General features: G+C 41.3%; 1 protein-coding gene across 6 annotated transcripts in view; it reads right to left on the reverse strand.

Annotated features, from left to right (window-relative positions):
* The window catches only part of arvcfb (ARVCF delta catenin family member b), a 96,749-nt gene extending 79,382 nt beyond the window's left edge, over positions 1-17,367 (reverse strand). For 5 of the 6 annotated variants that reach the window (XM_053480475.1, XM_053480479.1, XM_053480476.1 and 2 more), the window contains exon 1: positions 17,294-17,361. The gene's annotated coding sequence lies outside the window, so the exon portion shown is untranslated. Of the gene's footprint in view, positions 1-17,293 lie in introns of all 6 variants that reach the window. The other variant, XM_053480481.1, reaches the window with a different exon arrangement.
* Between the last annotated feature and the right edge of the window lie 3,322 nt (positions 17,368-20,689).

Genomic DNA, 20,689 nt, shown 5'->3' on the forward strand with positions numbered 1-20,689 from the left:
CTAACACAGGATAGGGATCACAGAGGGATTATATATATATATATATATATATATATATATATATATAAAAACACACACACATATACATACAGTATATACACACACACACTCATACACACACTGACCTTCCTGAGTCCTATAAATGAAAATTCCAGGTTTAAGAAAATAAAATGACGCCTCAAAAAAAGTTGACTAAAGTTCTCTGCTTATGTTTCCATTAGAAATAGTTCACCGTCAGATCCGTAATTAAACTCATTCAAATTTGTCTAGACTCATTTTCTTTAACTCTGGTAGTTAATTTCAGTAATCGAGTCGATTTGTCATCTCCACGTTCACAAAGCGTATAAACTGACAGGAGCATTCATCACACTCAGAACAACCGAGAACGACTTTGGAGGCGTTTCATTGTTTATTAAATCAATTAAGGCAGAAAAAAAAACAAAAAAAAACATTTCTATCTATATAATTATGAAGTAACGAAACATGTCCTGATAAAATCACCAGGGACATCAGTCTCCATCAGTCTACCGGGAAGGTGGTTACGCGCTGACTTTGTCTCTCCAAATCACACGTAGCTCATGTATGTGAAAGAGAGTGGATAGCGCGTTCCCCGTCCTTTATCAGGGATCTGAAGGAACCTGCAACCCTGTACTTTAGATGTACATGTGGAAATTTAAACATCCGGAGCACTGAAATGCTCCACAAGAACGTCCAAAAACATCAATGAACGGAAGCAATGTTTTAAGGTAGAAACAGCTTTGTCTCTTTTACTTCTTTTTCTTTTCCGGTTCATGTTTGATAAACAAATAATTTCACAGTAAAAGTAAAAAATTTTGTATTTGTCCAAGTCCTGCTACGATCAGATGAGTCGCATTGAGGCCGAACAACTTTCGCACTGCATGTCCTGGCCTCAACTCAAGAGGATGTCAGCTATTTTGTGCACCGAAAGGATTTTTATATACTCCTCCTAGAGGATTTATACGATCGCCACCAAACCGGGCTGGTGTGATCTAAAGACACTGAGGACGCAAAATTGTAAAGGGATTTTTGATATCTCAAACGGGTCAGCCATGATAATGCCTTAAACTTGTGAAAAGTGGTTAATAAGTTTCTGTGGGACATCAAATTTAATAAAATCATGTTCAGTGACATCATAGTGTGATGCCTTTTTTTTCAGCATCTCTGGCTTTTTGTATGTTTTAACATTAAATTCCCCGTTTCCCAAAATTATATAATAATGGTATTTGTACATCCCCTTTAAATACATGTGCCCACTGTCTTTCTGGTGTGCCTGGGTGGCTTGGGCCCACTTATCCTTGCTTGCAATTATATTTTTTATTATGTTTTTGCACAAAACCACACAGAATTAAAAGGGGGAGTGCTACATTATGAACACAGCAAGCCAACTTGAACAATGCAGGTACTGTAGAAGCAAAGTCAAAGGAAAGAAGTGTCCTGTCTGTTGTACTTGACACCCGTCTCGTAATTGGGTCTAAAGACCTACTAAACTGCGTTATAAAGAAAAGCTGCAACGGGTCGCGACGCACCAGCTGCTGCAATCACAGACGCTGAAGCTCGAGAGAGAAAGTGCTGAGATTGGTGATTCTCCCTTGACACACTTTTTTCTTTTTTTTTAGTAAAAGTAATTACAGAGCGCTACTACGAGGAGAAAGAGAAACAGTGCAGCTCGCAATACTATCTCAATGTCGCCAAGGTGTAGCCACAGGACAGGAGCTCATGCTTGGCGCTTTCTTGGTAATATGACTAACTGTAGAGGAAGAAAAAACACTGAGGTACGAACAGGAACAGGAAGTGACTTGTGTGGACATAACTATAAACCTTTAAAAGAAGTAATGCCAATCAGGAAACACTGAAAAATGTTAAATAATGGTTGTGAATGTGCTTTGCTATAAAGGGAATAAAACAGTTTGTGTAGTGACGCCACCCAGTCATGGATTACATTCCTCTAACGGAACTCGAGCTAGTGTGGAGGGGCAAAACAAGCACCCTACGCAGTTCACTCATCAGCCTTATCAAGTAGCTGAGGTGACCCTCAGGTCTGCGCTTTCAGCCACGTTCAGTTCTGTTCTCCCACTCTTTCACTGCTGTAAATTGAACACACCCTCACACTCACACTTCAGATAAATGCCATATCAGAGGAGACTCGTGGAGGAGGACATATCGTAAGGACATGCTATCTCCTTTTGTGGCGGTTTGACCTTTTACGAGAAACATGGAGCATGACAGAGACCAGGGTGAACTGATTAACGCAAGGTCAGAGTGGGAGCGGAAAAATTTAACCGCACACACACAGAATTAAATAAATAAATGAATCAAAGCAATTTATATGCACCATCGTCGTGTATTCTGTGCAGCTCTCATTAGTATGCATGTGCTCACACACACACACACACACACACACACACAAAAAGAAACCCTTTAACAACATACCATGCTTAAAGAAGCAGTGAATACTGTTACACTTTTAAGACGAGTGTGAGTGATTTACAAGAGGACGGTTTGTTCACTCCACCACTAACACTCTCTTTCTCCCTCTTATTACGCGTTTAAGTCATGCCCGGACTCCCGAGTGTCTCAATCACTCTGAATGGTACACAGCGTGTCTTAGATGACTCCTGTGATACCGACCCAGCACCCATAACTCAAGTGCGTGATTTTGTGCGTATACGGCATTTCGTCTTAACTGGAGATAAAACGTCGAGGTAACGAACATTACGACCACAACAGGTGACGGATGAGAAACTGTGTCAAACGCTAACGGTTCGCCGCTCTGTGGCTGAAGGAGCGGCTTTAACAGAGGACATGAGGGAGATGATTTATAGGGAAGACGTCACTGCGGTTCACCTCTCCTTTAAAAGCCGGAGAGAAGTCCTCTAAATGCCACGGACAGTTTAAGCTTCCTTTTATTTTAGTAGCGGTGACACATAGCAGTAACTCTACGTCAAGAAAAAAAATGAAAACCTGAACATATTAGTCCACTACATCTCTTATTGAACGTCTCTTGGATGTACTTCACTTGTACACGTACAAAACCATCACCTTGAGAGGAAAAAAAAAAGAAAAGAAAAAAAAATGTGTATATATATATATATATATATATATATATATATATATATATAGAAACGTGATGATATTGGGTCTATTTTTGCAAAAACAACAACAATAAGTTCTATTTCTTAATGAGCACCGTGAAAGCCATGCTGAATTAATCAGAAACTAACCGCCGGCATCTTTACGGTGACCTTCACTCACGATTGCTGCGGCACTCGCCGACTAATTGGCTGAGGAAACGAGTTAATACAGCGAAAAATAAAGCTTTCAGATGACCATCTGCTCGGTTTGATTTGTTAGACAAATGATCCTTGGCGTTGACTTGCGAGTGTGTGAGAAAAATAACCCCAGGTGATTAACAAACGTCTTGGGAAATGAAAGAAAGCAGGTGGGACAGATGACCGGCGGGAAATAAATCTAAATCACGTGGACAGACGTGTTTTATACCCGTGTGTGTTTGAGTTTTCTTTATTTCCCGCATCATCTCCCGGAGCTGAATGGCGGCACACACCTCGGTGACAGTGTACGAGTCTGTCATTGTTGATTCATTACCTCCGTAATTACAAGAGTAAAATAAACATGCTGTTCTCCTGCCGAGATAAAACAACTTCTACTCGGTGATTCAACCATGATGCAGCGTACAAGCTCTAACCACATACAGGGTGTCGTTATTGAGGAGTGTAACGATACGCAACATCTGAATTGGCATTCTGTTAATCGTAGACGCATAGTGGTTGCACAGTTTGTACACCGAAGGTCCTAATCTGTACATGCAGCAGAATACAGCTTCACTTAAAATTATAAAAACTCTGCGATTGTTTGTGAACGTCATAACGTTTACTGTAAAACACTTTTTGTAAAAAACAGGTTGTCCCCAACTTATGAACGAGTTCCGTTCCAGGAGCACGTCTGTAAGTCGGATTTGTTCATAAGTCTGACAAAGTGAATCTTCGACGCCTTTGACACAAATATACAACATAAAACATACCAATCCACTTAACTAAATCTCAGTCCCCTTTTCCAAAAAAAACGTCATCACGTGGAAATGATTCTCACAGTGAAATGTTGTCTCTGTGTCTTTAAATTGCGAGGGAGAAACTCGGGCGTCATTTTGTCTCAGAGTGAATTTCTCCATAAGAAATATGCTTTAATGGAAACTCCGGTGATTTATTCCACAACCTAAAAATACTAATATAAAAATTAATAATAGTAATTTAAAAGTAAAGTAGTAAAATATAAAGTAAAAATAAATAAATAAATAAATATATCCTGCACTTGACCTGAAGTGCTCCCGGACCTATTCACTGAAACCAGTAAGGCTGATTCATTTCTCCCGCACACACACAAACGCACACACACACGCACGCACACACATACAATATACTGGACTTAAGATATTTCATACATTTAGTTACACACTGAAAATATTGTATATAATTGTAAATATTGGTATCTGGACTGCAGTGTCTATTTTTATACAATACATGTGAGCTATTTCTGTGATTTGTTTACATCTACGAATGTGCGTAGAATTCGCATCTTCAGAATTTCCTAACTTAAATGTTTGTAAGTCGGGGACTTGCGGTATAAAGGCAGCGGAAAGCGTCCACTTTAGCCTGGTTTGGAGCTCTACTTCTACAGAGCTTATTATCTCTGAGTCTTGGGACAATTCATAAAGCACTAGGCTTATTTGTGTATTTATAAGAAATGGTGAACCAGCTTTTTTACAATGTTAAAGCCGTGTGTGTAGCATTATTCTTTGCAAACATGCACATTAAGGAAAAAATATGTATTTTTTTGTGTTTAGTTGTATTTTTTTTTACAAGAATCTGCCAAAAATGATTCTTTCTGTTTTTCAAATGTTTCAGTGTTTATTTTTTAATCTAAAATGAAATGTGTATCGACAGATGCTTGTTCAAACCATCTGCCACCTGACATATGTACCGTGTTTTTATTTACTCCTCATCTCGTTTTTGTTTTATTGCTAATTCCACATTCTACAGTGGGTTCGTCTAGATGATTAGCAGGAGATTTAATAAATACTACATAAACAAAGAAGTGAATCAGATCAAAATGATTTAATTTAATGCTTATTTAATTCACTGTGTCTAAATGTGGATACATAAAACAAAATTACTTTAAACAATTTAGCTGGTAAGACGTACTTTAAGTTAACAGAACCTGAGGATGATGGATGATGTCAAAGAGTTTGCTCTGAGAATATAACAAATTTAATTGGATATAGAGGATTAAAAAGTATGGCGGAAAATAAACTGTTGTTTTTTTATTAGATGCTAATCACAATGTGTGTGAAAAGAAATAGCTTAAATCTAATTTTCAAATTCACTTGAGTAAAGAAAAATAAATAGCAATAGAATAAATAGAAACTCCTCCTGGCATTTATTTTCACATATACACAGGTTACTTTAACAGCTTTATTGCTAATCTCTTACACATGCTAGGTAGCACGATGATATGGCTAATATAAGCTAGCTGAGCGGCTGTGACGGATGCAGCGTTGATGTAGAATGAGTTACATTACAGTGATGGCTTGCACAGAGATGGTCTGGTTCTGTTCAGGAAAACTCTCCAAACTTAAAACAACCAGGCTTAAAATAATTACAGATTGCTGCTTCCAAAAAAAACACCTCTGGCCTGAAAGTTCTCTCAGAAGAGTTCGGCACAGGAGCGTCATCTTTCATCTGGGTCTGATGACCGACCGGGTGGTCCACTAGGAGGGTCCGGCATCATCGCATCATCGCCCCGGGCTGTAGGAGCGAGTCAGTGGAGTGGGAAATTGCTCTCCCTAAGCACACACACACACACACACACACACACACACACACACACAAACACACACACTGGGAGCTTGAGGCAGGGACAAAGACATGAAGAGAAAGACATGAACCAGGGATGGACGAGTGTAGCCGAGAGACAGAGATGGTGAAGACTAAGCCTCCGTGAAGCGCATTATTAATCTACAACCTGGCAAAAAGTATAAATATATAAAACTACAGAAATGCAGCTGCACATTCCAGTTACTTGGATAATCACAGGGGTGAGTGCAGCATGATTAATGAAACCCTGATCAAGTCCCATGATGCCTCTCTCTCTCTCTCTGTTCTTCTCACTGTCTGACTCTCTGGAGACCTGTGAGTCACTGCAAAGAGGATTTTGCTTTTGACATATTTATTAGGAATTGGTGCATCAGATCACATGATACACAGACAGTACTCCACCAAAGTGTTTTTTTCCCTCTCTCATTTTCAGTCCAGTCCCTGTAACTGAGCGGTTTCAGAGGAGTGCGTTTTTGTTTGTTAAGCCACACAGTGATCTGTGAATCAGTCAAGCATAAAAAATGTCTAACTTAAGGCATGAGAAACCGGTGCAGATGATCAGGTGTTTAGTATACTGATGATGCTGGATGCTGAGTGGTTGGAACAGACGAGAGGGGAAATGAGGTCGCTGCTGAGGTTGTTACATAAACAAGTGACTTTTAAATAGGATATCTTTAGGCACTTCGCAGCCTGTCGCAAAAAAAACATTTGTTTCTACAGTTGTTTATTAAATTGAAGTTAATCTCCATGGTTAAATTTGCTGTAATATGAAGGGGGTTTAAACTTTGCTCGCTTTGAAAGTGACTGCACATGCACATTCTGGATTTGGTTAATTAGACGAGACTGAAGGAAAAGGACTGGATAAGAGGCGCGGCGTGAGCCAAGCTTGATGTGATGCCGTTTTGGCTGCATGCACGTTTTACACACATTGGAGTGAAGGTACGGAATTTTATTTTATGCCTAAGAAAAAAAGATAAAAAAAAAAAAAAACCCACAAAAAACACGCCTCACTTAAAATATGCAACTTTTTTTGGAGGATGCCAGTGTGTAAACCTTCCTTTTTATTTAGTTCAGATCAAAAATAACAGAAAATGTTATTCGTAAGAGTAATCACAGACACAAAACAGGAACTAGGAAGTAGGAAAAACAGGCATGGATAAAAATAACCAAAAATAAGTCAAAGGATAAAATAAAACCAAAAGGTTCTGAGTGAAAACAGACAAACTTATCAGAACGAAACAGGATACGGTCAAAACTATCAGGCAACAGGAACAAGACTAAAAACGGAAAAAGCTGAACACACACCTGCAGGAGACCAACATGGGAACTGTACTGCAGAACAGGGAAACTCTGACACACAGCGGCACACAGAGGGTTCCTTATTAAACTCATCTCCAATAGCCCTACAGTTGTTTTATTCTTCTTTTGTAATATTTGCGATACTTCAAAGCACTTTTAAGGAATCTTCAAAGCACTTTTTTAAGTCGCTCTGCTGGATGCATAAATATAAGTGTAAATGTTGCGAGTTAAAGAAAAGGGATGTAAAAGGTTTTGAGTTCCCACGTAATGTTCACCAGGGGCTCGGAGCTTAATGAGCTTGTTAGAGCTGTGGCTTATCTGCAGTCAATGTTGGGACAAACCAGGTGATCCAGATTTCTCCTTTATAAAACACACAAAGCTTTATACTTTAAATACCCTGACTTCTCCTCGAACGTTGTCCCGACAGTCAGCAGCCATGACTTCATCTACACAGGACAATGGAAATAACCGGCGTTTGTGAAGAAAGAGAACTTTATATTTACAAGACGACGATAGCATCGGTGCTCTCTGGTAACTATTTCCTCTGTCGGTTCGGAATGTAAATACAAGACACCAGTTAAACACAAGCCCTGCTAGAAGGGGCAAATCTAAACCCTGTTCGACTGCGAAAGACTTCGGGGAGGATTTATTAGACTCTGTAGTGACGGTACTGTACTAACTTGTTCACTGCAAAGAAAAAAACTATTCTAAAAGCGTTATCAGAAGAAAACCTTTCATCTCATCCTGATGTTTTTTGGGATGTACATGGGATTTGTGGAATAAAAAACTGCTGAAGCTGAAACTTTCAAAGCTATGCTCAGAGAAGATCTTAAATACAGAGGGTCGGTCATGGATCGGTCATGCTTCGGGCTTGTGGTGCAGACAGGGGCTTGGAGAACTTCTCACCGGTTGAGGGAAGAACGCATCCAACTACGAGTGCCAACAAATATCATACCATCAGGACGAGACACACCGCTAACATTTAACGTTCTGATCTTACTTTTCCTTCCACAGCAGCTCGTTTGCTTTCGGTTCTGCCGCCGTGTTCGGAGGCCAGCGAGAGGTTTGCGCACACATTCCTGCTACGTGAGCGTTTTTTTCTCGCCAATGTGCCTGGAATGTGCTCATTCGTGGCCGTCCCGTGGGACCCGCTGCTGGTTTTTTCTTGGGGTTAAGAGAGTTAGTGAAGTGATTTGGGAACCTATTAAAAGGCGCCCGGTGCAGTAAGGTGAAGGCTTCAGCATTCTTTCTTATCTTCTCAACAGCTCAGACAGCCCAATTAACGTTCAAGACGTCTCCATACATGCTCAGGACTATAGAGAAAAAAAAAAATATATATATATATACACGTTCACACACACTCGTACACAGACACCGCCGCCATCTTATGTCTGGGAGATAAAAGCCAAACTCTTTTTTGTACTTCTATTACCAAAAGCTAATCCGAAGAGTGAACTTTTGAGCCAGAGCGTGAGAGAGAGAGAGAGAGAGAGAGAGAGAGAGAGAAAGAGAGCGGGTGAGGATCTCTTTTACCCGCGCGAGGCAAAACAGAACGAGTCGTGAAATAATTAGGTGTAATTTGAAAGTTCTTTTGGAAATATTCTAATTATCTAATCAGCTCGGGTGGAGACACCATTCTATTTTTGTTATGCTCTCGCACGCGCGAGAGCTAATTAGAGCATTAGCATACCAATGCCAACATGAAACGCTAAGCGCGCGCGGATTCAAGTGGGCCTTGATGGAAGCGGAAGTCTTTTAAACGAGCTCATTTTACACCGCCGCTTCCTTCTCTGGTTTTTAGCGCCGGCGGGAGCGAGAGGTGCTGTTCGGGCAAATAGGAAGCACCCCATTAGCGTAAAAAAATGATGACGGATCAAAATAAACTCGTCGTCCAAGGACGCGGGAGCGATTCCGAGTGATGTTGCGCATGACGAATGGTGTACAGGTCGGAGAACTGAAACACAGAGACTGTGTAGGACTTTGTAAGACCTGGTGAACTCCTGAATGAAGACGGATACGTCGGATACTCGCGAGAGATGTCGGGAACAGACGAGTAACGCCTGCTGGTTTTATATACGCGAGCTGGTTCCTGTTGAACTTGGTTAGCCAAGGATGATATTAACAGATACTGTACAGTTTCAGACTGCAGGTGTGTGAGAGCAGCTGGTCCGCTACCAGCGCAGAATTGAAAGCAATTGAATTCGCTCGGGAAATGAAACTAATATTTTTTAGTTAAAAAAAAAACTTTCACAAACTGAACAGAAATCTCCAGCAGATGGAATCCTGTACAGTTCCTTTCCGATTAGTTACGAGTACTGAGATTGTTCCCAGAAAGTTTTTTGGGATTTATAACGGGATAAATAAACAGGATTTATAAACATTAGAGGCGTTAGAGTCACATTAGATCCTGGAAGCCCGCCATGCTCCACCTGAACACCGCCAGGTCACTTTCACACACACACACACACACACACACACACACAGGGATTTTGAAGGGATTTAAACAGGACAGGCTCAGGGTTTTCCAGCTAGCGTTTGCTCCTGATACAGTTTGATTGGCAGAGATGCCGGGTCGAGATACGGAGCGTTTATTCGGCGGGGCGTGAAGGACGATGCAGCGCTTCACCCAGATTGGACAGGAGATCCGGGGGATTAGTCACACTCATCCATGTCTCCCTCGTCAGAATCTGCTACCTGCCTTAGACAAGGTCACGACAAACACTGCGTCACAACTGGACTGGGAATTCCCAACACTGCAGAAATTTTACATTTAAAATAAAAGTGAGAATACTGTACGATAGAGATGAAGTCTGCATCGTAAATTTTTTTTATATATAATATAAAATTATATATTAATTTTATATATAATGTTAATTTAAAGTAAGAGTAGAGGTGTTTATCAAAGCGTTTGCTTTAGACTGACGAGATGCTGTGTTCAAGTCAAACCGGGACTTATGATGAAATTCCTTTGTGAAAGTGACTAATATTTCCAGAAGACTTCACACTCAGTACAGTGACGAGCTGTTCACTCCTAGCTTTAGTCAAACACTGTAATGGGACAAACATTTCAAAGACGGTCGTATGTCTGAGAATGACGATCCATTCACAGGTGTTCTTGGGCGGCCAGTGTTTCAGATGTACAGCAGGAAGGAGTCTGATCAGAGACCTCCAGTGTACTGAGAGAACTTTTTACCTCGACGATGTCCGAGCACAAGTGAAACACAGACAAGTGCATTAGTGTAGCGGAGGATTATATAGAGAAATACAGGACATTTTTACTCTCATAACTGTGTTCTGTTATTCTGCACTAATTAAAAAAGTCCTGGTTTGACTTGAACGTGGCTCCTTATTGATTTTTGATGCTCTGTGAATATCCTCGAACATGGACATTAGGATTGTGGCTGAATTCGAGCGGATGTAAAAAGACTCTCGCTTCCGTCTCGCCACGTCTCCACTCCACGGCTGTTACTTGTCCTCGGCTTGGCTTTGTTTTTCTCCCATCACGGTTCTTTTAAAAGAGCGAAAACAACTCGCAAATGCACACCTTTTAATTGAAAAAGCGTCGAGTCTATTCACAGCTCGGCGTCATTTCAGGATTCTCGATGTTATAGCAAGAGACATGAGCACCACGGACGGAGCAGACGAAAATCGACTCGTCTCGAAAATCTCCGTGGAGACAACAGTATTATTGCTGATTGCATCATGGAGATGGCGGTTTGCTGATGCATACACACACACACAAAAAAAAAAGTGTCAGGGGAGAGACACGGCATAGAAGAGCAATCTGTTTGTCTCATCGTGTTGTATGGGCCTGGACCGAACACACACATCCAGCCACATCACGTACACACATTTGGTTAATAAGTCTAATGTTCCTCTAAGGGTTGACACACTACCCACTCCCTACAATACATTACACACCCTTCACACACACTCCCTTGTGACTGTGTGACTCTTAATCTCTTACTGGTAATGAATATTGTTCATCTTATGCGGAAACAGACAAGAGAAGCTCATTCAACGTTATAAACAAGTTACGTCCCTTCAGAAATTTTTTTTAAAATTCTTAGCAACCCCAGAGAGGTCTGAATAAAGTTGTCTGACTGTGGGCGGGGGAGGGGTATAAAGACTTCCCAGAGTTTTACCCTGTCCATAAATAATTCAATACAACAAAGCAGACAGTTTCCTGAGCCGAGCTCGCCCTAAATAAGGGACGCCTCGCTCCGCTGCGCGTTATCCTAATGAAAGTCATCTATAAATATATTCTCATACATAAAACATGTTTAAAGAGAGTGAAGCTCAAATTTTGCCGGGCACTTCGGCGTGCACCGGTCTTCTCCTCCACAGGAAAAAAAAATCAATAAAACCAATTATGCAGAAGATGATGCTTTAAAACAGTTGATTATAAAGCATAATAATGAAAAAAAAAAAAAAAAAAAAAAAACACAATCGTACAGAGGTCCGTCTTCAGGCTGCTGCTCTCCTACAGCATCCATGTCGGTCACAGCAGAGTCTCCTCCTGCTCGAGTCGGATGAAGAGCCCATATGCTCCTGTAACGCTGGGTTACATAATCCTGAGACGAGGCCGCCGGCGTACAGCGCGTACAGAGAGAGAACGGGCGTCTCAGTCTCTCGCAGCAGCTTACATAAATTCATGGTTATGCTTCTGAGTGGTGTGACTGTGAGAGGGAACTATTTACTCGATTGAATGAAGCATTCATCTCACCTTCACGCTCTCTAGAGAGCCCATTAGTGCGAAAAAAAACATCATGTTCCTTCAACGCCGAGCTCTATTGTCTATGAAAAAAATAAAGTCTACTTTTTAGAAAGTCTTGACAGTTACAAATTAGACAGGACTGTGATTTCGGTCTTCCGAACTTAACAGAATCAAGAAATTTAACAAGCAGCAAATTGTCCTTTTTTCCTACTGGCTACCGGTCCAGTTTGTGACCAGTCCAGTGCGAGAATTTGATGGCACTTCACTTTCAGCTGGTTCTGCATCAGTGGCGTCTGTGTTGTCCGTCTCCATCGTTCTTGTGAATTTAGTGCGTTTGTTTTCCATTAATTAAACAGTGCAGTGATTTCCCGAGTGCAATTTCTTTCCTTCCCTGTTGCATTGTTTTTTATAATTGTTCATTTATTAATTTTTTACTCAGTAGTGAATATGATTTAAAATGTAGCGATGTAGTACAATACTTCAACAAAACATACTTGAGTAAGAGTAAAATTACACATTTTAAAAACTACTTTAAAAAGTAGAAGGACACAAAAAAAACTACCCGATCACAGTAACGCGAGAGTATTATGTGAACGCGAATGTAATCCGTTACTGAATCTAAAGGCAAAGTGATTTGACTCTGAACCTTCAGATAGTGAACACTAGTGAAGATGTAACTACTTGACCACTCACACTTGCAAATTTCTTTGTTTTCCAAAGAAAAACAAATTTCCATGCAATTCACAAAGAATTTTATTCATTTCAGAAACGCCTGGAGTTCCTCGTCTCTGGATCTGAAGCCTACCGAGCTGCTGTGGGAGGAGCTGCGTGACCGTATGAAGACTCCATGAAGCCTATCCATCCTGTGTGAGACGTTCCAGGAAGCTCGTGGTGAAATCTCATCAGATTATCTTGAAAGGCTAAGGAGGCCTAGGTCTGCCAGACTGGAATTACTGCAAAAGCTGTTTTTTTATTTTTAATAAGAGCAAAGTTTGAAGAACACGTTCATCATTTTACATCAAAATCATTCAGCATGTCTTGTTCTTTTGCTGTATTTTCTATTCAGAAATTTAAATTTTGTGTGTTTTCTTGGAAAACAATAACGACCCCAAACTTTTGAGCGGTAATGTAAACTTAAATTGGCTGAGCTACAGGAAGTGAACTTCACAGAGAAAGACATTCGACTCTGAATCGACTCGTCTGCAGGAAGTAAACACTAGTGAAAAGGTGAACTGGCTCTAAACTGGCTCACCTGCAGGAAGTAAACTGAAAAAGTGACTTAAATGAACTGACCTGCAGGAAGTGAACACCAGAGAAAAAGTAACTGGACTTTGAATCGACACTCCTGCAGGAAGTATCATCTAGTAACAACGTGACTCGAATTGTGAACACTAGTAAAAATGAAAACTGGTAGTAAATTGGCGCAGCTACAGGAAGTGAACCTTACTGATAAAGTGATCCGACTCTGAATCGACTAACCTGCAGGTAGCAAGCACGTGTGTCTAACTGCTTTTTCCCTCGTTTGGCTCAGATGCAGGAAACAAAATCTAGGGAGAAACTGATTTAAATCCGAATCAACTCGTCTGCAGGAAGTGAACACCAGTGAGAAGGTAATTAAATTTAGAGTCGATTCACATGCAGGGATTAAAATCTGAAGACGTCAATCAAACATCGTGTATGTCGATTTATAGATGTCAGCTTCCTGGTTAATTTATTTCCCCGCAGTGCATGATCGAAACGAACAGCGAGCGATCCTCGATCCCGACTCGAGGAAGAGACTGGAGCGGGTGTGGAGCCGAAATCATGATTACAAAAGAAGATTTTATGCAAGACTGTTATATCTGATTAGAAGATATCGAGCCATGAAGGTTTCGCCCACAATAATAAAGTCAAAGCAAATCTTTTTTTAAGTTCAGATAATATCTTGGTGTGATGCTTCTCACGGGTATTTTTAGTTTCATGTAAATAATATAATAACGGAAACACACACACAAAAAAAAAGACAGATAAAAGCTGAGATTTCCAAAGTCTTGAATTAGAAGTGTAATAATTTACTAATGAGAGTCGTACTACACACACTGTAATTACAGATAAACTCTAAACAACAGACCGAGTGGGCGGATTCAGTAGAGCAGAAGCGATGAACTTTTGACCCGGGTTTCGTACTGAACTATTCCTGTAAAAAACAATTATTGTTCCTGTAGAGCTAATTGTTGAGATGTGTTTTTTTTTCCTGTTGAGATGCTCAGTGTTATGATCAGTGTTGGGGCGCGTTACTTTTTAAAGTAACTAACTACATTACAAAATTACTGTCTTTAAAATTTAATCAGTTACGTTACATTACAGTAACTAGTTCGAGTACTTTTCCATTGCATAAAATGAAAACTCCTTTGTGATTCCTCATGCATGTTGTTTTAGTCAAGATCTTTATAATTATTCTACCATCATCACTCAGCCAAGTTTGGCCTATAATCTGTTAACTACTAATACCCCTATCTCATCTATGCGGTTTCACGCGGTGGCCGTAAGGACATTTCATCATGTTTTACCGCAAGTTTTGACGCTGTGATTAGGTTTCCATCTTTCCGCATGTCGGGTCTAGCTTATTCAAACCGCATAGGTGAGATAGGGGTAGAACAGCAGGAATAACAGAGAGGAACGGGTTATCAGGGACGGGGCTTTCGTAGGACGATTTTCACACACACTAACGGATTGTAAATGACTGCTGTCTGGCTCACAGTTTACATAAATTGTCTGAATACTGGATTATATTTTTATAAAAGTAACTAAATATCTGAGTACTTATATGGCGGACCCAACGGGTTAGATTACTCATTACGTCAAAAAAGTAATCCAAGTACTTTAACGCGTTACACCCAACAATGCTTATGATATAGATGTTTTCTGTGTGTGTGTGGGTGTGTGTGTGTGTGTGTGTGTGTGGTGCTGTAAACAAGTGTGGAATCCAGTGTAGCAGGCTTGTTGCTTATAAAATGCCTTTTCTTGCTTTAAGATCGATTTATAGCTTAAGGACGCTGGCAGCTTCCCTGGAGGCAAACAACAAATTTATTAGAGCTTTAAAGAAGAATATTAGATGTGGTGTTTCTAAAAAGAAAGAGAAAAAAAAAAGCGGAACCAAACATAGGAAAGATGTCAGGAGGTTTGTTAGACGGCCAAAATGCAAAAACTAGGACGCTCGGTGGGAGGAGAAAAAAAAAAAGAAGGTGTGTGTACATATATTTAGTTTTTGAGGAGTTGAGGCTAATCGATGGCAGCCTGCTGAGGAACGCAAGGCCGAGCGTCATCACGGTTATGAAGCTGCGTGTGAAGTGAATCTGGATAAGAGCGCGTATCGATTTCCTTGTGCCGCTGCCCTTTTCTTTTCTCATCACACGGCTAATCTGATAGAGACACTTAAAAAGGCGTTATGGATAAACAATTACTCCTTCAGTCTGGACTTGTTTTTCTTCCCAAACAGGGTATATAACAGTAATAATAAAATAAAATAAAAATCTATTGATTCTTCCAGTACTTTTCCTAACGATCACTTTGTGTCCACTGTAGACGGTCGATAAGTGGCGTCCGGCTCCATCCTTCATGTCTCCCAGCGGCGCGGTGGCCTGACTCGCTAATGACCGCAACACCGGCTACACCGCGGCTCCACAGGGCAAAATGAGCCACACGACCCACCATCAGGACCAGCGCCTCTTATCTGGCGAGGGCGGGCGGCTTAGACACGCGTAGGAGCCTCACGAGGAGCCGCCATGTGTGTCTCTTAAGTAGACGTAGCGCTCTGAATCAGCGGCCAATCAGACTGCAGATATAATAAACAGCGCCACAGATGAGACCCGTGTTTAATAGCGTTTATCGCGCTCCCATTGACTTCCTCTAACGACACGAATGTGTTTAAGGCCGGCGCGTACGCCGAGCAGTGACTTCCTAATGGAATATGGAATATGATTATCGCCTTTATGGGCGACAGTAATGTTGGTGAGCGTAATTGAAACGGGACGCATCTGAAACATTTTACTCCTTATTACAGGAACAGCGATGTAGAATTCTCGTCTCAGATTCGTCAGAAGGTATTGATTAAAACTAAAACAACGGCTCGGAGAACAAATAAACAGGTTGTTGTTGTTATATGTGGTTGCTACTTATTCATTAAAGCCTCCAGGGCTGCTAACAGGAACTACTTCATCACAGCTGCAGAAAGTGGCGGAAAAAAACAAACAAATAATAACAATTCTGACACCCGTCACATGTGTCAGAGCGGTTTAATAGACTTTTAGATTTTTTCCAGTTTTGGCATCGAGATTACGTTTTCAATCTTTCCGCGTGAAAAATTCAACTTCAGCTCGCGGAATGTCAGGGAGTCACTGCGTCTCACTGTGAGAAAGACCGCGTAGGTGAGACAGGTGTGTCTCAGGGAAACACAGGGAAAAGTATGAAGGGTGTCTCTGAGCTTTTCTTTCAAATTTTAAAAGCAAATTTCTTTAAAACAACCAAACAAAAAAAAAACATCATTTTGATTCTGAATCGATTCATCTGAACGCTTGCAATATGTAAATAAACCAACAAACAAATAAATTAGTGAATAAATAAATCAATATATAATAAATCAATAAATAAAAATTCACCTCGAACCAACTTACCATCAGGAAATAATCTCGAAATAAAGAAAAAAACATTTTGACTCTCCAGCTAAAAAATAAATAAATAAATAAATAAATAAATACATTTAAAAACATTTTAATTCTGAATTAATTCGTGATAAGTAAAAAAATAATCTCTCTGAATCAACTTACTGTAATTAACCAGGAATACAAAATATATGATATTAATAAAAGTAATTAATGCAACATAAAAAATCTGAATTCTGAATCAACCAGTATACTCCAACACACACAGGATGATTTTGACTCGGAATCAAGCAGGAAGTGAACTGCAGTAAAACAAACAGTATTTTAGCTGTGAATAAACTCGTCACTGTGATGAGGAAGTGATTTATTTTAATGCATCCGAGTGTGATGATAAACTGAGTGTGAGGTGAGAGCAGCTTCGATATATAATGAACACTATTGCTCTGATACGTCCTCGTGTTGCCATGGTTACATCTTACGCTGTGGTACGAGAGGAATAAAACACCCTGAGACACTTACGGTTACTATAAAACCTAGGTGGTAGCTCCGCCCCTAACCCTTTCACACACAGCACGCCGTATCTTCGGTAGGTTCTGCACTAGAGTTCGGCGATACAGACGCTGATTAGGACTCGCCAGTGGGACGCGACCTCGACTGATGAAGACAACGGACATGAGAAAGAGGACAGGACAGCGCTCGGGGTCAGGATCGGATAAAATCTCACTCACCTCGGCCTGAAGAGAAACACCCGGGTAACACCTCAGATTCTCAGGAGAGCCATCAGCACAGATTCAACCAGACACACACACCTAAAACACACACACACACACACACACACACACACAAGACAGGGTCAATCAGGACACATCTTGTGGGGAAACATCAGGTTTGGTCTTTTCCTGTGTCGATGATGACAATAAAGCGTGTGTGTGTGTGTGTGTTTGGCGCTCTGGTGCATCTCAGTTAATCCACATGATGTATTATACGGTTTAAAGAGGAGGAAGTGAACCCTGAGCTCTGAGTAAACCCCACGCACAATTTGGAGCGCAGCAGGCTAATGAACATGAGCCACAAGCTTTAGTCTACGTGTGTGTGTGTGTGTGTGTGTGTATGTGTTGGGCAAGAGCTGAGGCAAAATTAATGTCCTCACGTCACAGGATTTAATTTAGTCTGTGTTACTTTAGACTCGCTTCACAGTTAAACATCCACCGAGGCTGCGTTTAGCAAACGGAGGAGGGGCCAAAACTTACGCTCTCTCAGCCTGTTTATGAACACTATTACGGTGTCGGAGTGAAGCAACTGGGCTACAGTATGGGAAAATAAAACAGGTGTAGTGATAGAACTGATCAAATTAACAATGCTTCATTCATCATCATCATCATCTTCATCATCTGCTTTATTCTCCCAGGACCTGAAGTTCATCCTCCAAACCCAAACAATTCGCCTGTAATCGAACCCCTTCCTTACAACAACCAGCGTCTAGCACGCGACAGTGCAGACGGGAGGGAAAAAAACAAACAAAGGAAAAGAAGTAAAAAAAAAAACCCTCCGCGCTCATCATCTTCCTGTCGTCCCCCAGCGCGAGCGGCGAGAGCTGAACAGTCAGCAGCGCTGATCCTCCATCCCCGAGAAGCCAACCGATGGATTTCACACGCTGCTGCAATAGTGCGGCAACACCGAGCAATCCGTGTGGGGCGAGAGTGTGTCGGGGCCGTCTCCTAAACAGACCGCTGTCTGAGAACGCACAGGTCACACACGAGAGTGCAATTAACACACACACACACACGCACACACACACACACACACGGTGCTGCCAATCAGAACTCTAACAAACTGTTATAGTGTTTATGTACTTTTTTTTTTTTTTAAACACAGAGACTCTTGAAAACTTTCCAATTTATCCTAAAAGTAAAAAAAAAGTACAAAAGAAATACACCTCTTGGGGAAAATCTCGGAGGGCGTGTCGGAGCTTTGCTTTTGATTTAAAAGCGATTCAGTCTGAACTGAAGACGGGAGGTCAGGATCTTCCCAGCGTGCGCTGCAGTCTGAGGCGACACCTCTGCACCCGTCACGTACACGCACGTGCGCTCTCACTGGCGCTCTGTGTGGGATCTCCTTTTATAACACACACACACACACACACACACACACTCCAGCATCTTGTTTTTTTGGATCCACACAACTTTAATTCGATTGTTAAAATGTGTCCCGAAATAACGCATGTATTGAGAAGGTGCAGATGAAGACGTTTTAGAGAGAGACAAGCGATGCACTGACAGACGGAGAGAGACTGTAATTAAGAAAGACGGAGACGACACTGATGGCGTGTGAGTGCTGAGAGACGGGCTGTCAGATGCGGCGAGCAGACGGAGACGTCGCCTCAGACGTTTCTCTGCAGGCCCCAGACAGAAGCTCGGCCTGTGCGTCCTAGCAGCGCTGAAGGACTTCCTCATTCGCATACTGGAAGACGATTGGCTGCTTCCTTTTATGACATCACAACGGTCATGCTCTCCGTGCTGACAGGACATTTCCAGGTCCATTAATTGTAAAAATGACTCGTTCTTAATTTCGGCTTCTTTTACTTCCTTGAAACATTAGTCGCCCCGCCTACTGATGTTCGGCTCCGCCCCCCTGAACATTGATTTGGTGTCTTGACAAACAAACCGCTCACGCTGTGTTCATGAGAAAAAAAAAATTATATCTTTTCTCAGTAGAGTCAAGGAGGTGTGTTCGCTCTCTCTCTCACACACACACACACACACACACACACACAGGCTCACTGCGGCATTCTCACTCAGCTGTGCTGCTTTCATTCATCTCAATCTGCACGTTCAGAGAGAGAGAGAGAGAGAGAGGACGACTGAAACCTGATTACTTACATCACACAAAATCTAAACACAATTCTATAAGAATTCTATAAAAAAAAAAATAAGACGGCTCTAGGGTGTGTGTGTGTGTATTAGTGCTGAGCCCTCTGTGTTTATCTTGTAATGAGATGATGTGTGTGCGTGAGTACCTCTCTCATACTCTCTCTCACACACACACACACACTCTTAAATACAGCTGTGTGATTAATTCTGCAATTGAATCACTTACTTGAGTCGATTCGAATCACTGAATCAAATACGAATCGATTCACACTTATGAACTGATTCTGATAAACATAACAGCGTTCAAGTCTTCAACAAAGGACTCGCAACACAAACACACTTTTGCTTTAAAGGGGTCATACAGGCCTACATGCACTTTTTAAAGCTGTTTGGACTGAACTGTGTGTTAGGAGAGTGCGTACACAACCACTCTACGATGATAAAGAGCCGCCCAGTGGTTTTCTTTTCGTTTATTACAGTAACATCCCCCTTCTGAAATCAGGCCAATCGCAAATGCCTGTCGCCATATGACGCCACACCACAAGAGGCCGCTCCCACACTAGTTGATTGACACTGGTGTTTTAGCAAAGACCCGCCCCGAGTGAGAAGACGCTGTCGGCCATTGTTTTTCGCCGCTGGAGCAAAATGGCGCCTAAGCGAGTGTTGTGTACAGTTGTTGGGTGTAATAGCGAACACAGCAGTCGTCATTCACTACCTAGGGTTAGTGACCTAGGGTACCTACCTAGGGTTAGGTATCTGAGCCACTGAGGAGGCAGTGGCTAAATTTAGTTTTTAAAGCTAACGTCCCCGCCGATCTACCTAAATGCGTTCATGTTTGCGATAATCATTTTTCACCAGACTGCTTTATAAACGCGGGTCAATATAAAGCAGGTTTTACTAGGAAGCTGCTCCTAAAAATGGATCTGTACTAATGCTTTGTGTTCCTGCTTCATCTTCACCAGGCTCAGTGAGTAATTTCTTTTTCTATGACTCTTTGCAGATCGCCTTTTCTAATAATCACGATGAATGCGGAGTGTAAGTTAACATGGAACATGGTTATGGCTTCTTCTCTGTGTACACCCGTCTCTATATAATCCCTAATCGCCCGTTTATAATAAACAATGCATTGAGGTGATTGTCTAGTTGCAAACTGTGTACGTAGTCGGAAAACTATATTATGCTTACCTTTGTTACGTTAGATGGTTTATAACGATGTCTGTCGAAGATTAAGAAGTCATGTAAACACATCAGTAA

The sequence above is a fragment of the Clarias gariepinus genome, chromosome 21 (assembly GCF_024256425.1).
Source record: "Clarias gariepinus isolate MV-2021 ecotype Netherlands chromosome 21, CGAR_prim_01v2, whole genome shotgun sequence".
Classification (NCBI taxonomy): Eukaryota; Metazoa; Chordata; class Actinopteri; order Siluriformes; family Clariidae; genus Clarias; species Clarias gariepinus.